The sequence below is a fragment of the Triticum dicoccoides genome, chromosome 5B, assembly GCF_002162155.2.
Source record: "Triticum dicoccoides isolate Atlit2015 ecotype Zavitan chromosome 5B, WEW_v2.0, whole genome shotgun sequence".
In the NCBI taxonomy this organism is placed as follows: Eukaryota; Viridiplantae; Streptophyta; class Magnoliopsida; order Poales; family Poaceae; genus Triticum; species Triticum dicoccoides.
The window spans coordinates 699,329,735-699,336,541 of record NC_041389.1 but is presented as its reverse complement, the minus strand read 5'-3'; the positions used below and the strand labels follow the sequence as shown (position 1 = coordinate 699,336,541).

Sequence of the window (6,807 nt, the reverse complement as noted above, 5' to 3'; positions counted from 1 at the left end):
CGCGCGATACAGTATTTTTTTTTATTGCATCATTTGTTTCCCAAGTGTCTGGAGGCGGATATTATGCGGGGGTGGTTAGCAGGCAGTGTAGAAGCATCAGCTTGGTAATGTGTGTTTTATTTTTGCCACTTTGTATTCTGAAATACTCCAATTTGGAAAACATAAGAACAAAACGGGGAATGGGTTCACCATGGGAGCATCAGCTACTTAGTTACGAAATTGAGGCTACCGAAAAGTCATTCAGACGATAACATAGCAGTTGATTACATGGTAGCATACTAGTCGATTACATGGCGCAAGGGCCAATCAATATTAGTGCAAAGTACACAAATATTTAGCTATTCCCTTGTTTCAAAATACTTGGAATGACAGGTGTCGAACTCGCGACCTTTTAGCAAGGTGCAGTTCGGCTTAAACAGCCACTACGCCAGGAGCAAGTAGGTGATATCTTTTGAAGTTAAACACCTATCTATATTGACCTGAAAAAAAATTGAATTCAAAATTTAATTTCAAATTCCTTCCGAATTTTTTCCGGTATTTCGCGTTACCATGGTAACCGCAAATTCCGGTGCCCCTCAAGAAAAAATGTCCACTTGGGATCCAAAACCTTGAAAGCAGCAACGAAAATTGTAAGCATTTTGATGTTTTATTTTTCGCAGCATTTATCATGTCGTGAGCGCTATGCTTGTGGTGCTTTACCTTTTTGCATTCTTCCAGGTTGTAGGGGAGTTTGCTTGCATTGAACATGCAGAAGAATCGGTCTATGTTAGGATGCTCGGGCTCGTATGTGAATTCATCCTGGAGAAGCAAAAGTTGAACACAGCATCAACATTTTGATGAGAAATGAAAGTCATTTTTTTAATGGATTATAGGGAAAATGATTTTACGAGACTCACCGCAAAATAGGGGTCTATTATTTTCCTCCAGCGAGGAGTTCTGTTTCAGTATATCATGCCATCCTTTGCATCGAGGCTCAGAAGAGCAGCTGACATGCCGTTGTTTTTCAGTGATTGCCCTGGTCCATAGTTCTTTGTGACAGCATGTCCGGTCATTTCCAGGTGATAAGGCTCGCTTATTGAAAACCATTTCCTGTTTCTCACATACAGAAGTTTTAGTCATGTTCATATTGCTAACTTTTCTGTGTATTGACAAGTTTCAGACTTATGTCACAAGCATGAGGCATGAGGCATATGCAAAACCCCCAGCAAAAAAAGAGAATTATGAAGCGGACTGGGAAATGTGGTTAGAAAATTCAAGTTTGATGTGTGGTCACAACATTCAAGCATGAGGTATGCTCAGGAGTTCAGATATTATTGTTATACATTTTGCTGAAGCTTCTTTATGATGCTATGGGAAGGATCAGTGCAACACCTGTCAAGTTCAGTTGGGCTGGAGTTTATCATCCTGTTGTAGCAGCTGTCTACATGCGAAGGAGAAGGTTCATCTATCAGTATCTTCACAAATCTTGCGATCACAATGTCTGGCTCTGTCTTTGGTGCTGATGGTTTACACATGTTTTGCTTGTTCTGCCACGTGCTAGGACCAGCTGCAAAAGATGGCAATAATTTTTCACCAGTGGTGTCTTGATTGATGCGGGATAAGAGATTTATACATGGTAGTCCATAAAAATATGAGTAGTTGATTGAACGTACCACCCGCGGTTGCTTCTGCAACAATAGCACACGCAGCTGCAGCAGCAGCCTCTTCAGTTCTTGGTATGCATGTGTACGGAGAAAGCAGCGTGCTTGTAGCAGCAGCACCTAGAAACAGGAAATGGCATGGATATTACTCCCTCCGTAAACTAATATAAGAGCGTTTAGATCACTATTTTAGTGTTCTAAACACTCTTATATTAGTTTACAGAGGGAGTAGTTCATTTTTTTTTTTTTTTTGGAATCTACGCGCACGCATATCCCGCAGTTGTGTTCTACTTCTTTTTTTTGTCGAGGGTGGAAGTTGAAATCAATTTTCAAGTACCAAAATATATTAGCTGTTCCAAGACAGGATTGTGAGTGGGCGGCAATATACTTAGCTGTAATTACATGCAACATTTTGGTTTTCCCAGATTTCATAGTCAGAAGCAAGCCAGGTTTCATTAATGCATTCGCATTCAGATTGATTCCAGGCGCTGGTCAGAGCTGTTTACAAGTGAAGATCCATTGGACAAAGCATTAGAAAAGTTGTTGCAAATATAATTTCTGTCTTGAAGGCATTTTTGCAAGTCTGATGCATAGGGTGAAAGTTTATATTGGGTGGACAGTGTGTTCATTTGAATGAATGGAATCAATTGGGTTATTTGGATTTACCAGACAAATGCATGGCAGTCTTCGTTATATGGTTGTGTGCACACACATGTCGTGAAAAAACTGATATGCAAGTCAACATTTTGGAAAAAAAGGGTGAGAAGATGATGAAATGTACCTCCGTTTGGGTTTTCTGTGAATAGAAACGGCTACAACAGCAGTGGCATGTTCATTTGCTGGCGGAGGTCCGTTAGTACAAATGTTTGGCTGTGCGCCACCTGCAGAGTTGTGTGTACAGTTAAGAAGTATAGATAATACTGGCAACTTGCTAAGTATTTATGCAAAAGACTCATGGAGCATATCAAACTGGATTTTAGACAGTTATCAGTGAGGTGCAAGCGGATGGAAGACATCTAAGTCGTCAGGGAAATTGTGAGAATGTACCTTCGGTGGGCGTCACTGCATGAATTGAAGCAGCTCCGACCATAGCGGCACCTTGATTTTGGTAGCAACCTTGTGCTAGTAGAAACATTCATCTCTCCGGCAACTGTGTAGTCAGTCAACATTTTTAGTTTGAATCAATTGTTATTGTTGGCCCATCTTGGCAATTTCGGAACATGGACAGGTTGCGAGCCAGATACACAAATCACAAGTATTGGTTGGAAATAAAATTCTACCAGATTATGAAGGTATTTTTTCTCCCAGAGCATATCAGTGAGTGCATGATTGTTACCCGGTCTGTATTCGTTTATATACCAGCCATTGTCGTTCGATCGGAGCAACCGTATCATTGCGGGGCATCTGCATCGACATGTTCGTATGTTACTCTTCTTCGGGATCCCCTGCATCCAACACAAAAAAGTACCACTGTGTCATCTTCGGCAGATCATATAGCTAACTAATCATTGAAGCGAAATGAGTACTTACTGAGCAGCCACAAACTATGTCCTGCATGCATTTTGTTCTTTCGACATTTAGCCTGCTCTTTCCATATCATACTCCAAATCCAATATCCCAGGAGTAGAGATTGTAGTAGTCATAAGCTTCTCCAAGTGAATCAAAGTTGCTACCCACTACAGGAACTATGACTGTGTCAGTTTTCTTTTCTGCATATCTTCGCAATGTCATTTCCAAGGCACTCATTCTGGCAGCACATGGGGGGCGTTCATTAGGTGCGCGCCCCACACGGATTCTGCATTATCCATACGTATGTAAATTCAGGAACATGCTTCAGTATGTTGATAAAATACGTAGCATTAACATTTACAGGCAGTATGCATTCAGGTAGTAAACCATGAGAAGCATAACCTGTGTTGGAGATATGCCACGAGTTGAAGCTATGGTATATCCACAAACACAATGACAGAGTGGTATACCTGTTTGTCCAGGCAGGGGCTTCAGGTTTGTCTTTGCCTGTAGATTGCTCGGAGCTTGGAACTGAGATGGCATTCCCATCACAAGTGCTCTTCAGATCTAGGTGTACGGTTAGTGCGGCGTCTCCGGCACCGCCAATGCTGGACTCAGGAGGTGCACATATAAGATCTTTGTTTGCCTCGTCCGCTGCAAACGGCTCTTCCCCGGCGAGATCCGGGAGGGGAAATCTATGCAAAAAAGGAGCAGTACTGCAGGAATAAGACGGTGGCCTGCATACATGATCTACCAGAGGGAGCAGAAAGTTGAGGGGGCTACGTTTACCTGTCGACGGGATCAGACAAGAACTCGATTCCATGTCTCCAGCGGTTCCCATCGCCATAGCCACGAGCTTCTGGGGTTAGGCAGCGCCCGGATGAAGTAGATAGATTGCTTTTACTTTTCAGGGTCGGTCGGTTCAGTATGGTCCCACATTATGGCACACACTTATCCGGCGGAGTCTGCATGACGGACGGAAATGACAGCGATGACCTGTGCCATGCGGGTACGACCTGTACCAATGGAGCAGATCAACCACCAGCCGTTAGCTAGCCGTTTACTTACACGGCCACGTCTTTGCAGATCACTGTTTTTCACGGTGCCCGCGCCGTGAGTCAATACAATTGCATTGAATACAGCTCGTGACGCGTCATCCAACTGTTTGTCCACTTAGCAGGATCGCGCGAGCTCGTCCATACCATCGCCGTTCTCTCCCCACTACTCCCTATTCTTTCAGCATGCACACTGTCCACATCAGCGATGCATCACGTAGTTGCAATTTGTCCACGTCATAAATAGATTCCACACATAAAAACGATTTCTCCCTATCTCTGTTTCGCCAGGCACGGGCCACAGAGCCGGGATGTGCGAGTGAAACTGGCACACATCAACGCCGAGAATTAGTGCCAAGCGAGCATGCAACCAATTGATGTACATCCAAGCGCATGCATGTCTACACTTAATTCGTTGCTGTGAATTAGTATCGCCTAAACCCATGCATGCAGTTAATTATGGCCGAATTGTATCGTGCCTTCCCAATCTCACCCATAACATTTATTTCCGATTGCTGCATTATCATCTCCATCCCACTGTCCTTGCATTCCGTCTTCTCCTTATTTTCTCTTTCTCTTCGTCTTCTGCGTCCGGCTCCACTCCCAAAAATAAATCAACCCCTTCATCTGGATTCACTTCAAATATATGTAGCCAGCCATTGCAGATTAAGAGCAAGTATAATAAGTCCTCGTCAGCAGGCTATAAGATGTTTCATGTAAGCAAAATCCTATGTGGAGGAGTGAGAAAGGGAGAGAGAGAATGAAGCGGGCGCTTCGGCTAGCACCCGGCTGCAGCACACTAAACTAGAATAAATCGCCCGCATGCAGCCGATTTGAGAGCTTTTGGCCGGCGTTTCCACCTCTCTTCCAATCACGTGAGTGCCTTGTGCTTCTTCACATGCAAACAATTAATGATACAATCCATATAATAGCTAACATACAGCCAACCTATTATGTGAGTTAACTTTTACAATAGCTATAAGTGACATGGCACATTCTTAGAGCCAGCAGCAGGCTCTTCTATTAACCATGCTCTAACAGAACTGAAACACCTCACCTTTAGGAGCAATGGTGGCGTTGATGGCGCTGTGTCGCTGCCGACCAATCCTTTTTGAGTCGTCGCCGCGGCCGGAGCCCCGCGCGTTGTTGCCGACCCAAGCCCATGTAATCTTCGTACTTGAACCGAGCCCTGCACCGTATTGCCAATGAATCAAGCACCGCTAGGCTTCGCTGCCCCAAGCCATGCACCCCGGCGTCGACCAGAGCTCCAGGTGGGCCAGACGTACCACCGTCGGCGTCCTCCTCCTTCATCTGTTGCGCGAAAGGTGGGGCTCTCCTTCCTATTTATCTCCTTAGATATGAGCAAAAAAATTGAGTTCACTTCAGTTTGAAGATCTGTTTGTGTGTCATAGGAACTACTATGAAGCCTTATTTTTAGAAGAAAGCTTTGTACCATCTCCGGCCACCTCCTCTACGTCAGCAAGTCCGGTATCTCTCTCTCACCTATAATCATCTCTAACTCAAGCACTGCTGGCAAGCATGTGTCAAAATACGATGGATCGTGTCCGTCTCCCCGATCTGGTTGGTTTTGATTAGAAGCAGTAGATGGTGAAAAAAAATCATTTTCGTTTTCTATTGTTCTTCAAGGAATAAACAGATGAAACTTACCATGTACTATGTGCAACTATAGTCTGCATCTCTCTCAGATGCATATTAGTATGAATCATATTGATACTTTTATTGCTTCCTTTGATTGATTTCTAGAATCAGAGCATATGACGTACTGTAGTTCATCATCAGTATGTTCTTTCCTGCCACTATTATTTCAGTGACATGGAATCAATCTAATACTCGAGTGGTACCGTTATGCATGTGGCTCACATTGTCGTTCTTCTATTGCAGGTGTTCAAAACCGAATGTTTTGTTTGATCGTTGATAGGCATTCAGAGGCACATACATTGCATCCAAAAGAATGATGCAAGGAGCTCTGATTATCTGATGTTTTTTTTGTTTGGACATAGATGCTGGAATAGTAACTGATGTTCAGTTTTAAGCATGTGCATGTATAACTACAATCAAATAATCTTCTGTAAGGCTAAGCACTTAGGATATTATGTCTTCAAACCCGTAGCATCTCTTAATATGTGGTTACCGTATCACTGCATGATTGTTCTCGTTTAATGACACTCATAGGCTAAAACGATTGTCCTTGCTGAGAGTATCAAATATGACCCCTTTTGATCATCATTTGGTTTAATTGTTCTATGGCTAGCAGCCTATTGAAAAAGGTGTGACAAAATGGAATTTATATGTTGTCCTACTCAGGACCTATGCCATTTTGTATACACCGTTGGTTATTCTCTCAAAAATGTATCATGGTGGACATGTTGCAACCTAATACCCATTTGGGTGCATTACATCTGAAGACTCACGCATGAAGATGAAATTTCTTTGTTTTTCTTACTCTGATGCACTTCTAGTAGACTATCAAATTACTTTATTCCGTGTTAGCGATGCATTCCAATTAAGGAAATGTGGAGAGATACTATGGTCGTACACAAATTGTCTTGAATTTTCTTAGGAATCTGGCTAATCATATCATT

General features: G+C 43.0%; 1 long non-coding RNA gene across 4 annotated transcripts; it reads right to left on the bottom strand.

Annotated features, from left to right (window-relative positions):
• Positions 1-232: 232 nt before the first annotated feature.
• LOC119306721 lies at positions 233-4,060 on the bottom strand. Of its 4 annotated transcripts, none has more exons than XR_005149013.1 (11): positions 3,939-4,060; positions 3,620-3,844; positions 3,171-3,435; positions 2,921-3,085; positions 2,688-2,790; positions 2,422-2,521; positions 1,653-1,760; positions 1,372-1,546; positions 897-1,089; positions 700-798; positions 233-607 (listed from the first exon to the last, which is right to left on the bottom strand). It is a non-coding gene; the product is annotated as an uncharacterized LOC119306721 (long non-coding RNA). The 4 variants fall into 4 exon arrangements; XR_005149014.1 differs by having other exon boundaries at positions 2,977-3,085; XR_005149011.1 differs by having other exon boundaries at positions 2,688-3,085.
• Between the last annotated feature and the right edge of the window lie 2,747 nt (positions 4,061-6,807).